This window comes from Puntigrus tetrazona, unplaced genomic scaffold (genome assembly GCF_018831695.1).
Source record: "Puntigrus tetrazona isolate hp1 unplaced genomic scaffold, ASM1883169v1 S000000499, whole genome shotgun sequence".
In the NCBI taxonomy this organism is placed as follows: Eukaryota; Metazoa; Chordata; class Actinopteri; order Cypriniformes; family Cyprinidae; genus Puntigrus; species Puntigrus tetrazona.
In genome coordinates this window covers 71,693-85,706 of record NW_025048139.1, presented here as the reverse complement: position 1 = coordinate 85,706, position 14,014 = coordinate 71,693, and the positions used below count along the sequence as shown (strand labels likewise).

At 42.7% G+C, this 14,014-nt stretch overlaps 3 non-coding genes across 3 annotated transcripts; all 3 read left to right on the top strand.

The window, feature by feature from the left end:
• The first annotated feature begins 8,467 nt into the window (after positions 1-8,467).
• On the top strand, positions 8,468-8,539 carry trnaq-uug. Its single transcript has one exon. It is a non-coding gene; the product is annotated as a tRNA-Gln (tRNA).
• A 492-nt stretch (positions 8,540-9,031) lies between these two features.
• Positions 9,032-9,103, top strand: trnap-agg. The gene has a single exon. It is a non-coding gene; the product is annotated as a tRNA-Pro (tRNA).
• Positions 9,104-9,244: 141 nt separating this feature from the next.
• On the top strand, positions 9,245-9,326 carry trnas-acu. Its single transcript has one exon. It is a non-coding gene; the product is annotated as a tRNA-Ser (tRNA).
• Positions 9,327-14,014: the final 4,688 nt, after the last annotated feature.

Here is a 14,014-nt window from a genome sequence, read left to right as displayed (position 1 = left end):
TACACTTCTGCTACCCAAGCGAAGACAATCTTTTTCCCAAATTTATACCTCACATGTGGCCCTTCAGACAGTCATTCAACTAACACTCATTCTAGCCCACACATAGACCTCAATTCTTTTCTTCCACTCCCTATCTAGATTTTTCAACATACCCCTTCAACAATCTATCTTTCAAATTAATAATAAACACATAAGACAAACAGAGCTAGCCCAAAATAACAAACCCCTGTGGGAATTTTCCACCTCAATTAATGTCTGGTACTGGCATGATCCAGATTTAAACAGTTTTAACCTTCTTTTCCGATCGTTATACCTTCCTTTATTGTCACTTTATGTAATCACGGGTCCTTTATCCTTTTTGAATTTTTCTATTGTCTTTTTTGTATTACTTTCTGCGTTTTACTTGAGTTTGAAATGTAATTAATTTGTCCAATACCCACAAAAATTGGGAATTTTAATTGCCAAGGAGGGATTTACGCTGAATTCAGGAATTTGACACCTCTCTTGGACTCACCCACAGCCGCGCTTTAATCCACCTGCAGGATTTTTCCTTTTATCTACAAATTAACATATATTCTATCTGGATTCACTGTTCTCCTCAAGTCCAAACCAACAGAAAATACAGATTACTGCATGCATTTAGTGTTTTTGGAATCAAAACCCAATTTTCTTTCAATTATAAGAATCTTTTCTTCACTTGGTTCGAATATTTTTAGAAGAACATAAGGTGTCTCACCACGAGTAGGTTCTGGCGAACAACACAACCTAACTATGAAGCAAAAACTGCTTACCTTTGGCCAAGTTGTTGTGTTGTCCGTCCAAAACTCGCTCGCAGTCGTCCACCCTGTTGTCCTTTTCTATCCTGTTCGTGACGCCAATTGTTGTGGATTCCCTGGATTAAAGAAGACTCAGAGCATTAGGTTTTGATAGCAAAAATTCAGACTTTTATTGATCAATACAAGCCGAGTCTGTCTAAGGTCCACACAGAACCACTCTATAGACAGCACTCCCCCTCACCACTATTCAGGGGTTTTTATATGGTCGTCGTCACACTACCACATCACAGTAATATATGGTGGCCTCCTGTAATACCCTTGTAAATGAGGATCACAGGTGTAAGACAACAGATGTAAAATGCCAAAAACAGATGGGTTCTAAATAGTGGGGTTTTTAGCTTAGGGGTTTTTTACCATTAGTTATAATGGTAACTAAATTATATAAGATTTACTTTATATTTTGATTAGCAAAACTTCTTCAACGGCTGCTTCTGAAGAAGCTGCTGGCGGGCTCGTCCGGGATATGAACCGGGACCTCCTGGACACTGCGCTGCCCTGACCAGGGGGTCTTCTGCAGGAACCCCTTTTGGCACCTCCCGAGCAGAGAGAAAGGAAAAGAACATCTACAGCAACTACAAAATAAGGGAACAGCACCCTCTGCTTATCATAGTCCAGCAGGTTCTGCCAAAGAGCAACTATGTTGCTCACCTAAGCAGATAGGGCATATTATACATGGCAAATGAGAAAACAAAACACGTGCAAGTGTTGACATATGGCCGGTCAATGGGGGGAAATAAGGAAACTTGAATGTTCCTGACCTGCTGGTTGGTGAGGATCAGCGATGACTGATTCTTAAGCTCCACCAGATACTCCGCCAGGCTGTCCACTCTGTCCATGCCTGGCACACCAGCACTATCTAAAGCCTGAGGAAAAAAAGACAGAAATGAGCAATATTATGACAGTTAAGTTTATACAGTTAAGTTGGACAAAAAACAAATACATATATACACATTTCTAGATGTGATTTTGTTGACAAGCATCAAGTTCAGATAGTATAAAGAAGCTTCAGATCAACTTAAACTCTTTGTTTAACTTTTCCTAGCATAACAGTTCATAATCTATATTTGATATTTGTAATACAAATGTTAAAATGTTTTGTCCTTTAACTAATTATAATAAATGTTTAACAAATAAAACTATTTTATTGGCAAAACATAAATGCAATGATTTCCTGATAGAACAGAATAGAATAGAGTGTAAGAAAATATTAGGGAATACCCGTATGTTGGTAGAAAGGCTTCATTTATATGTAATGTCATAAGCAATCCAAATCAGTCTGAGTGCACATATAACAAGGTATTTACATACCACAGATTCTGATGCGCCTGGCATGGAGGAGGAAGCAGGCTGAATAAATGAAGCCGCAGCCAAGGTGGAGGAGGCAGCTGGCTGGACGGTGGAGGCAGAAGCTGGCTGGACGGTGGAGGCAGAAGCAGGCTGGACGGTGGAGGCAGAAGCTGGTTGGACGGTGGAGGCAGAAGCAGGCTGGACGGTGGAGGCAGAAGCTGGCTGGACGGTGGAGGCAGAAGCAGGCTGGACGGTGGAGGCAGAAGCTGGCTGGACGGTGGAGGCATAAGCAGGCTGGACGGTGGAGGCAGAAGCTGGCTGGACGGTGGAGGCAGAAGCTGGCTGGACGGTGGAGGCAGAAGCAGGCTGGACGGTGGAGGCAGAAGCAGGCTGGACGGTGGAGGCAGAAGCTGGTTGGACGGTGGAGGCAGAAGCAGGCTAGACGGTGGAGGCAGAAGCTGGCTGGACGGTGGAGGCAGAAGCTGGCTGGACGGTGGAGGCAGAAGCCAAGGTGGAGGAGGCAGCAGGCTGGACGATGGAGGCAGAAGCCATGGTGGAGGAGGCAGCTGACAAAAAATGGGGGGAGACAGAGAAGCTTGGGTCGTTAAGACTTGACTGAGTAATGTCATCTATTTGTACTTCCCCGAAGCCCTCATCCTCTTCGTCCACGCCTTCATCCACATCCTCCAACAGGTTTTCTGTTTCCTCTGAGTCGGGGTCCAATATCAGAGGCTGTCCAGTCTGACTGAGCAGGTAGTCAACACCAAGCAGCTCCCCTATAAAAAATAAATAAATAAATAAAAAGGACACACACATACAGGATTAGTCAAAATTTTTAACACATTACTATTTTTTATGTTTTTGAAAGACGTTTTACGTGGTCAGGTTCAGCGATGAGAATAATAAAAGCAAAGACTCAGAACACTGAAAACCCACAAACCAAAAGTATTATGCAACCAGACAAGTGGATGACTTACCAGTGTATTCAGCAGGTGGCTGGAAAGATGGCACAAAAGGCCAACCGAACACCTTCAGGCTGTTGGTGTTGACATAGTGGGTCATTTCCCCGGCGTACGTGAGAAGGGGGACGCTGGCTTGCTGGTCACTGATGCAGCTGTCCGGTCCTGATTCCACCTGTTCAGGCCTTCCAGCAGGTAGAGCTGAAAATTCAGCGCATTTGCACTGGTTCCTAGAAGAGGAAAAAATCATACACATAAAAATTACAAGCCTTTCGATATGAATAACAGAACTTGAAAATATTTAAAACATTACACATGTGAGACACCGACCTGGAATGAACCTGTTTAAGTGGCAGTGGAAGGACTCAAGAGACGTTGACCCTCTGGCACAACGATACCTGGTCAGGATGACCCCCGCCTTTGTGGTGGTGCCTATCTCTGTGTACAGAGGCACACCCGGCACGTCCTGAATGCACCTGACATGCCATTTCTGCACACGCCAGATGTGCTCCATGCGCACCTCATCTAGAAGTGGCACACCCATAAGGTCCCTACCATTTGCACCCCAGGTCCTGCAGCAGCCTCTCCATGAGGCTTATGGTGGCCTCTTCACCTTGTGTCCTCCTGCGGCAGTAAAGGCTCAGCTCCTTTTTACTGATGCTTCTGTCCACCAGGATGTCAGTAATAGCTGGCAAACCTTCCGCCATCAGCTGTTTCCTCTTTGCCTGCCGCAACAGACTGAGGTCTCCAGCGTCCCACTCAAAAATGCAGGCAGACAGGCATCGCATGAAGGTGGGATAGAGGGGATGGGCATCGGTGGTGCAGCCCACGGCCAGCCTCCTCATAAAGTGCCAGATGTCCAGCCGTATGTGAAGGTCTGGCCACTCCCCAAACCTGGTCTGCAGCTTGCTTGTCGCTCCATCACTCACGCAGCAGCCACAGTCCACATAAAGCAGCACTGGTGGTGGAATGGCATTTCCAATGGAGGTTACCCAGAGTGCTGTCCCCCGTCCATGGCCGGCCAGCTTCTTTGTGATCTGAAATTTACAAATGTAACAAGACTTTTATGATGTGACAACAATGAACAATAATAATAATAATGTCTTTCTGATGGTATATATTTATATAAAGGAACACTACAGAATGGAATTTTTTTACGTTACCTTTTTTGTGGAATCCATCTTTAAGATGTTGCCAAAGATGGATGTGATGCTGGCTTTTATATGCGCAATTCTGGAGAGGATATCCCTGCCGTATATTGACAGCAGCCAATGACTGGTGGGAATGTCGATTGGCTCTGGAGGCTCCTGGCAGACCACCGGATACAGGCTGGGTCGATCGACAAAGTCAGCACACTCCCCAAGATAGTGTGCCAGCCGATTCAGCCATTCCTCTCCATGGTTCTCTTTCAACTGCCGCACCAATCGAGCTGGACTGTGGCCTAGCGTCCGGTCCCAAAGCAGCCTAATGACACGGATGTCACAGGCATACCTGAAAATGTTAATTTTGGATAATTATTTGCATGTTCATTGTGGAGTCGTTTCAGTCTTCACAAAAGCCATCTTTAGACTACTTTACCACTGACTTACTTGCATGTCAGAATCAGCTGGAACATTTTCTGGTGCGGCAGGTCGAGCTGGTCCCGGACAGTCTGGCTTGTTGACAGATAGTTTTGAGAACACACAGTACACCTGAGTGTCTCTGTCACCAGCAGGTAGTACCTGTCAATATCCAGGACCTTCCTGGCCCTTTTGTGGACATCATAACCTGTTAGGTTCTTGTTACAAGCCGGACAGTGAACCATCACCTTCCACAGGAGGTAGGGCATCCACACCATTAGCCGATGGGTAAAGAACTGGTCAGGTGTTGGTGTCTGGTGGTAAATGAGGGCCGGGATGGGAGGCTCATACCACAGCTTCAAATCTGGCCGCAGCTTGCCAGAGTGAAATAAAGTGTTGGCAATCCACCTTTGGTCCTGCACAGGGATGGTCTTGCCTAATTCAACTGGTAGCCTGACTGAAGCTGAGTCCTCTGCAGGGGCTGGCTGGACTCTTCTAGGCTCCTCCTGTTTGGATGAAAATTAGATTTTTGTGTAAATGAAGCCTGCACTACTATACACTACAGTCAATAAATTGGTGATAATATACTCACAGAGAATGGAGCAGGAATATGGGTCTGCAGTAAGGATGGGCTGGGAGGTCTCGGAGAGGAAGAAGAAGAGCTTGCCGTCCTCACAGAGGATGGAGAAGGTGAGGGGCTGGGAGGAGAAGCACTTGGGGTCCTCACCGAGGATGGAAAAGGACGAGGGGTTCTCACAGTGATAACGGTTGGAGTCCTCACAGAGGATGGAGAAGGTGAGGGGCTGGGAGGAGAAGCACTTGGGGTCCTCACCGAGGATGGAAAAGGGCGAGGGGTTCTCACAGTGGCCACGGTTGGAGTCCTCACAGAGGATGGAGAAGGTGAGGGGCTGGGAGGAGAAGCACTTGGGGTCCTTACAGAGGATCGAGAAGGGCTGGGGGTCTTCCGTTCTACTAAATTGGGCTTTAGTGAAGACAACTGTGACCCACTATACCGTGATTTAGTGAACTAAAAAGAGAAACAAAGTTAACATCATCATGCAACTAGGTGGTCATCTAAGATACGTTCATTATTTTTTTTATTATACAGTTTAATTGGAGTCTATTATGTACTTTGTGTGTGTGTGTGTGTGTGTGTGTGTGTGTGTGTGTGTGTGTGTGTGTGATTCTGAATGATTACAAAAAGAGATGGGATGGAGATGGGAGGATTGGAAGAGGAGTGACTTCCAGCTAGGATTGCACATAACATGATTTTAGGGGCGGTAGAGAAGGGGGGCTTAGAGCTAATGGATGTGGAACAGCGAAAAAATGCTTTGAGAGTAAAAATTGTCAAGAAATACATGCAACAAGAAAACATAACGGAGTGGAAAAAAACTATGAGATTCTTTCTAAACAAATGTGGACATTTTAATATAGGGGATGGAATTCTATGTATGAAAACGAAAATTTGGATGACGGAAGGATTACCAGAGTTTTATAGAGAAATTTTTAGTGCCTGGGGAAAGTTTTTAATGAAAATTGAGTATAATCCGTATAGAAGAGAAAACATTTTAAATCAACCTCTGTTCTTAAACAAAAACATTTTGAAACAAGGCAAAGAAATGTGTTTTAAAAAATGGATGGAAGTGGGGATAACAAGAGTGAGAGATATTTTGTATGAGTTTAAAAAAAGTTTTTTACCAACACAGTATATCATAGATACAATGGAAATGGCAAAAGAAGAATACAGTAAACAACAAACAACAAACAAATATGGAGACATCAAGAATGCAATACCAAAAGATTGGATTAAAAGAATAGAGTGCATGTAAGAGGATCCAAAAGAGAGGAACATTTATGTGAAACTGGGGGAAAATTTATGTGATTTTAACGAATGTACTGTTAAAAAAATTTATTGTGTGTTTAGAGAGTTTTAAATAAGTATTGGTTAGAAAAATTCAAATATTTGAAAGAAGAGTGTATATGGAGAAATTTGAGGGGAAGATGTGTGGGAACAAAATTGGAATGCTTGGAGTATTCTATAAGACATAAAGTTGTTTTTACTGAGGTTATTTTAAACAAAATTGGTTTACAACAAAATGCTATGTGTAAAGTATGTCAAGAAAAAGAGGAGGGGATTTTAAACGTGTTTATATTGTAAAGAATTGGAAAGGTTTATAAGAAAATGTAAATGGGTGATTAGAGACTTAACTGAGGAGTGGGATGAAAATGTAATTCAATGGAGCAGAGTGGTGATGTTTGGTAAAAATTTATTAATCTATGGGTATTGCTAATGAAAGGTGCAATATGGGAGAGAAGAAATGTGGCCAAGAAAGAAGAAATTGTGTTGGATGTTTGGACTGTACTTAAAAGGAAAACGAAAGCTTACATAGAAAACCTTTATGTGTATTTTAAAAGTGAAAATATGTTAGATGACTTTTATGTTGTTTTTACACCAAAAGTTTACTGTGTTTTAAAAGATTTAATGTGGAAACTGCCCGGAAGCAAATAACTTTTACTAGTCTTTTTAATGTATTTAATTGACTTAATTTTCATAATAAAAAAAAAAAAAAAAAGGTTAGGATTCGGTGCTCACACCACCGCGGCCCGGTTTGATTGCTGGTCAGGGAACTTCGTTTTGCCATCTGTAGTCACGCTGTGACAGAAGCTCGGAAAGGCCACGTCGAAAATCAAATGGCGGACATGGCAAAAAGTAAAAGAACTCCTTCGAGCCAGAGACTTAAAGATTACAACCTCCTTTCCTACAGTCCTCCGCTCTTCCAACTGAGCTATAGAAGGCACGCGGCGTGAGAGCAGATCCTCATTTTTTCAGCTTTCTGCAGACCAATGACCCCGGAAAAGAAGCTTCCGCGAACAAACTGCTCGTTTGAAGAAGGAAGCAATGAGCAAAACATCCTTCCCATTCCGGCTGTCGAACTCGGGCCGCCTGGGTGAACACCAATAATCCTCACAGCTAGAACATATGGAAACAGACTGAGAGAGTGTGGCGGAATTCTGGGCCAATTTACATGCGTGTGGCGGCCCATGATTTCGTAGAGGTCTTTAGCTTTTGTTGTGGGATTTTAAAAGGAAGTAAGACTAGAATTACGAAGACACAAAGTGATGGCAGAACAGATATTGAGGAAAATTGAGAAATTATCCCTGAAATGGAGATGCAATTTGAATAGTATACGTGGCGGATTATTAGTTGAGTTTGATTTAGTTGACAAGTTTTTCTCTGTGCCCAGGTGGCAGCAAGGAATAAATCAACATAAAGAGAGAGCGAGCCAGCAGTCGAACCTAGAATCTTCTGATCTGTAGTCAGACGCGCGTTATCCATTGCGCCACTGATTGTGCTTGTACCAGAGTTTTCAGCTGTGGACGTGACGGGTCAGTTTTCAATCCATTCAGAGACCGCCTGTCATTTGTTTGCCTATGATTCTCGCTTAGGGTGCGAGAGGTCTCGGCTTCAAATCCCGGACGAGTTCTGTTCTGTTCTCTAGGCACTTGTTTTCTGTCAATGACTGTTTTTTCCATTTTGACTCCTCCTTTCAGGTCTTCTTCCAAAGAGTCGCTGCGGATTTGCCATCGACCAGAGGACCCAGTATTAATCTTAGCTCAGTCGCAGGGTTACCTCCCGCATCCACCCTACCATTTACAGCCGTTGTACTGTACTGCACCCCAGGTGTATCGTTTGGGCACAGTTCTGAAGCTTGCAGGTTTCAGCCTTTTCTACCTTGCCAAAAAAAGTGCTGACACCCTACTGATGCTACCAATTTGACGGTGGCACTTTCCATCTCGTCACTCTCTCTCTCCACAGACTCCCCTGGGTTCCATGGTGTAACGGTCAGCATTCTGGACTTTGAATCCAGCGATCCGAGTTCAAATCTCGGGGGAACCTCTGTGTCATCTTGCCAGAGAAGAAAAGTCAACCGAATCCCTTGAGAGATGCTTGCTTTTGTGGCCTTCTGAGCACAAGTGACTGCAGCTGGGGTTCCATGGTGTAATGGTTAGCACTCTCGACTCTGAATCCAGCGAACCGAGTTCTAATCTCGGTGGGACTTGTTTTAGATGAAGAACTGACCGAGAGCTCAAACTCTGAGGGCCATCTGACCATTTAAGCAGCATCTTCCCTAAAATCCATCTACATGTTAGACCCAGCCCCAGTTTTCAATCCATTCAGAGACTTTGATGCTGTGTCGAGGGGTTCAATTATTTCCATGTTAGTTCGCGTTCCTTATTTGTCTTTCATTGCTTGTGTTTAACTACTTTCATGACAAAATTCCTTATTTTGTAGTTGCTGTAGATGTTCTTTTCCTTTCTCTCTGCTCGGGAGGTGCCAAAGGGGGTTCCTGCAGAAGACCCCATGGTCAAGGCAGCGCAGTGTGCAGTAGGCTCGTTGGTCTAGGGGTATGATTCTCGCTTAGGGTGTGAGAGGTCCCGGGTTCAAATCCTGGACGAGTCTGCCAGCAGCTTCTTCAGAAGCAGCAGTCTGTTCTGTTCTCTTTGACACTGCTAGGCACTTGTTTTCTGTCAATGTCTGTTCTTTCCATTTTGACTCCTCCTTTCAGGTCTTCTTCCAAAGAGTCGCTGCAGCCAGGCCATTGACGAGGTGGCCGAGTGGTTAAGGCGATGGACTACTAATCCATTGTGCTCTGCACGCGTGGGTTCGAATCCAATCCTCGTCGCTTGGTGTCTTTCCAGGTGGCCAACCCAGAGCTCTGCAGCTTTGTTTTCTGACACAGGCCATTCACTTCTTTGTGTGCCCTACTAACGAGCTGATGATAAGGGGCGTGTCTGGATTCAATCAATCAATCATTTTTATTTATATAGTGCTTTTAACAACACATGTTGCATCAAAGCACTGTACAGTATAATGACAGGGATGTATAATGACGAGAGTGACCAATTTCTTATTAAATGCAGAGACGGTCTCTGTAGTCAATTCAACGATAATCACTAGAAGTTAAGTGTCCCCAACCAATCAAGCCAGAGGTGACAGCGGCAAGGAAACAAAACCCCATGCATACAGAATGGAGAAAAAAAAACCTTGGGAGAAACCAGACTCAGTTGGGGTCAGTTCTCCTCTGACCGGACGCCCAGCACTTAACTTCCAGTTCAATTTTAAATGCAACTGTGTCAGGTAGTGTAAATGACTTAGTGTGTGTGTGTATGTGTGTGTGCATCAGGATCTGGTGATTGGTCCACGGGGCGCATCTAGGTGTTCTGGTCTCTGATGAACATAATCTCTGTGTGCTGATCCACCATCTAGTCTGGATACAAACTGTGAAAGCAGATTGAGAAAGAGACAGGACTAATATCAGCGTAGATGCCAATTTTTTTACGATGTCACAAGTACATCGTATTGTAGGAGTAGTGTTCCCGGTTCCAGCAAATCTAAGTAATGCAGCCTAAAAATCCTTTAACGGATTTAAATAATAAAAGTGTGTTGGTGTGTTATGTGTAGGCTAAGTTAAAAAGATGTGTCTTTAATCTAGATTTAAACTGGCAGAGTGTGTCTGCTTCACGAACAGAGTTAGGAGATTGTTCCAGAGTTTAGGTGCAAAATAGGAAAAGGATCTGCCGCCCGCAGTTGATTTTGATATTCTAGGTATTATCAAATGGCCAGAGTTTTGAGAATGCAGCGGACGTGCAGGACTATAATGTGATAAGAGCTCGCTCAAGTATTGAGGAGCTAAACCATTCAGGGCTTTATAGGTAATTAATAAGATTTTAAAATCTATCCGATGTTTGATAGGGAGCCAGTGCAGTGTTGACAGAACCGGGCTAATATCATCATGCTTCCTAGATCTAGTAAGGACTCTGGCTGCTGCGTTTTGGACTAGCTGAAGTTTGTTTATTAAGCGTGCAGAACAACCACCCAATAAAGCATTACAATAATCTAACCTCGAGGTCACAAACGCATGAATTAATATTTCTGCAATAGAGGTTGAAAGCATAGGTCGTAATTTAGAAATATTTTTAAGATGGAAAAACTCAGTTTTACAGATGCTAGAAACATGATTTTCGAAGGAAGGATTGCTGTCAAACAGCACACCTAGGTTCCTAACTGATGATGAAGAATTAACAGAGCAGCCATTAAGTGTTAGACAGTGTTCTAGATTATTATATGTGGGGTTTTTAGGTCCAATTATTAGCCCCTCTGTTTTTTCAGAATTTAGCATTAAGAAGTTACTCATCATCCAGCTTTTTATATCGACTATGCATTCTGTTAGATTCTCAATTTGGTGTGTATCACCAGGCTGCACTGAAATATAGAGCTGAGTATCATCAGCATAGCAATGAAAGCTAACACCATGACTCCTGATAATATCTCCCAGAGGTAACATGTATAGGTTGAAAAGTAACGGTCCTAGCACTGAGCCTTGAGGAACTCCATATTTCACTTGTGATTGATATGATACCTCCTCATTTAATGCTACAAACTGATAGCGCTCAGATAGATATGATTTAAACCATGCTAAGGTGCTTCCTCTAATGCCAACATAGTTTTCTAGTCTATCCAAGAGAATGTTGTGATCGATAGTATCGAATGCTGCGCTAAGATCTAATAGCACTAATAACGAGATAAAATCACGATCAGATGATAGAAACAGGTCATTAGTAACTCTAATGAGAGCAGTCTCAGTACTATGGTACGGTCTAAAACCTGATTGGAAATCCTCACAGACACCATTTTTTTCTAAAAAGGAATACAGTTGTGAGATACTACCTTTTCTAGTTTTTTTGACAGAAAACGGAGATTAGAGATTGGTCTGTAATTTACTAAGTCTTTGGGATCAAGATGTGGTTTCTTAATAAGAGGCTTAACTACAGCCAGTTTGAAGGTTGTGGGAACATGTCCTAATGACAATGATGAATTAATAATGTTCAAAATAGGATCTATGACTTCTGGAAGCAAATCTTTTAATAGTTTAGATGGAACAGGGTCTAACATACATGTTGCTGGTTTAGATGATTTAACAAGTTTGTACAAGTGTTCTTCTCCTATAATAGAGAAAGAGTGTAATTTTTCCTCAGGGGTTCTAAAGCTAACTGTAGTTGACAGCTGCATAGTTACAATTTTATCTCTGATGGTATCAATCTTAGAAGTAAAGAAATTCATAAACTCATTGCAGCTATACTCTTGGGGAATATTAGCACCTGTTGACGTCTTATTTTTTGTTAATTTAGTTACTGTACTGAATAAATACCGGGGGTTGTGTTTGTTTTCTTCTAAAAGGGATGAAAAATAATCAGATCTTGCAATGTTTAATGCTTTTCTGTATGACAGCATACTCTCCCGCCAGGCAGTACGAAATTTAGTTTTTCTCCACCTGCGCTCCATTTTCTTTTATCTTTTTTAAGTGCAAAGGAGCAACTGTATCTAAAGTGCTAGAAAAAAGAGAGTGCATAGTTTCTGTTATATCATCAAGTTTTTGCGTCGTATTGGATGAGCTAAGGAATTGAGATAAGTCAGGAAGGTTATTTAGAAAGCTATCTTTTGTGGTGGAAGTGATGGTTCTACCATACTTGTAATAAGGTGCAGAGTTTACAGGTTTAACTATACAGAGTTCACACAAGACTAGATAGTGATCTGAAATGTCATCACTTTGCTGCAGTACTTCAACCATTTTAACATCAATTCCATGTGACAGTATTAGATCTAGAGTATGATTTCTACAATGAGTAGGTCCAGAGACGTGTTGTCTAACCCCAACGGAGTTCAAAATGTCTAAGAAAGCTGATCCTAATGAGTCTTTTCATTATCAACATGGATATTAAAATCGCCAACAATTAAGACTTTATCTGCAGCCAGTACTAACTCAGTTAGAAAATCAGCAAATTCTTTAATGAAATCTGTGCTGTGCCCTGGTGGCCTGTATACAGTAGCCAGTACAAACATGACAGAAGATTTATCACTAGCACATGATTCTGTAGATAATGTTATATGCAGCACGAAAACTTCAAATGAGTTATACTTAAAGCCTGCCCTTTGAGAAGTACTAAGAATATTGTTATAAATTGTAGCAACACCTCCCCCTCTACCTTTTAAACGTGGCTCATTTTTATAGAAATAATTTTGGGGGGTAGATTCATTTAGCGTAATATAATCATCTGGTTTTAGCCAGGTTTCTGTCAAACAAAGCAAATCTAGCTTCTGATCTTTGATCAAAACATATACGTAAAGGGCTTTTGTGGAAAGTGATCTAATATTTAGCGAGCCAAGTTTTATCATTTTGCTTATTTGAATTATAGGTAGTTTATAGGTAGTCTCTGCATATTCTATTTCGGGGAACAGACACAGTCTCTATAGTGTGATAACTAGGTGAAAGAGTCTCTATGTGTTGAGAATTAACTGCCTTCTGTGACGTGATGCAGCTAGCAGACGGTCGGTTTAGCCGGTCTGTCTGCTTCCTGACCTGGGCACTAGTTGGTCATGTTGGAGCTATAAGACTATATGCCATATTTCTAGATAGAAGAGCAGCACCACCCCAGGAGGGATGAAGACCATCTCTTTTCAACAGGTCAGGTCTGCCCCAGAAACTCATCCAATTGTCTATAAAGCCTATGTTGTTCTGCGGGCACCACTTAAACATCCAGCCATTGAGACCCAGCAGTCTGCTGTAAATCTCATCACCCCGGTAAGCAGGGAGGGGACCGGAGCATATTACATTGTCCGACATCGTGCTTGCAAATTCACACACCTCTTTAATATTATTTTTAGTGATCTCCGACTGGCGAAGTCGAACACCATTAGCGCCGACGTGAATAACAATCTTACGAAATTTCCGTTTAGCATTAGCCAGCACTTTTAAATTTGACAAGATGTCAGACGCTCTGGCTCCCGGTAAGCATTGGACTACAGTGGCTGGTGTCTCTATTTTCACGTTCCGTACAATAGAATCGACAATTACTAGAGCACTTTGATCAGGTTTCTCAGTGGGTGCGACACTGAGTGGGGAGAACCTGTTTGATGTTCTAATCGGAACGGAAGAGCGGTGTTTTGACCCGTGACTAGCCCGCCTCACGGTCACCCAATTGCCCTGCTGCACGGGCTCTGAAGCTGGAACCGAACAATGTACATGATTCACTGTACTAGTCACATCCAAAGAAGTATCTACAGCCCTCGCATTCTTACTGTCCTCAATTAAAATTTGGATGCGTGTCTCTAATTCTAAAACCTTCTCTGTCAGCCTAGCTATTTCCCTGCATTTATCACACGTAAATCCCTGATCGCTAACAGAGAAGGATAAGCTATACATGTGACAGACGGTGCAAGTGACGATGCAGGGAGAAGCCGATTACTCACGTAAGGATTCACTTACCACTCTTGTTTTGATGAGCTTGTGAAAATGGAGCGAACGAGTGCAAG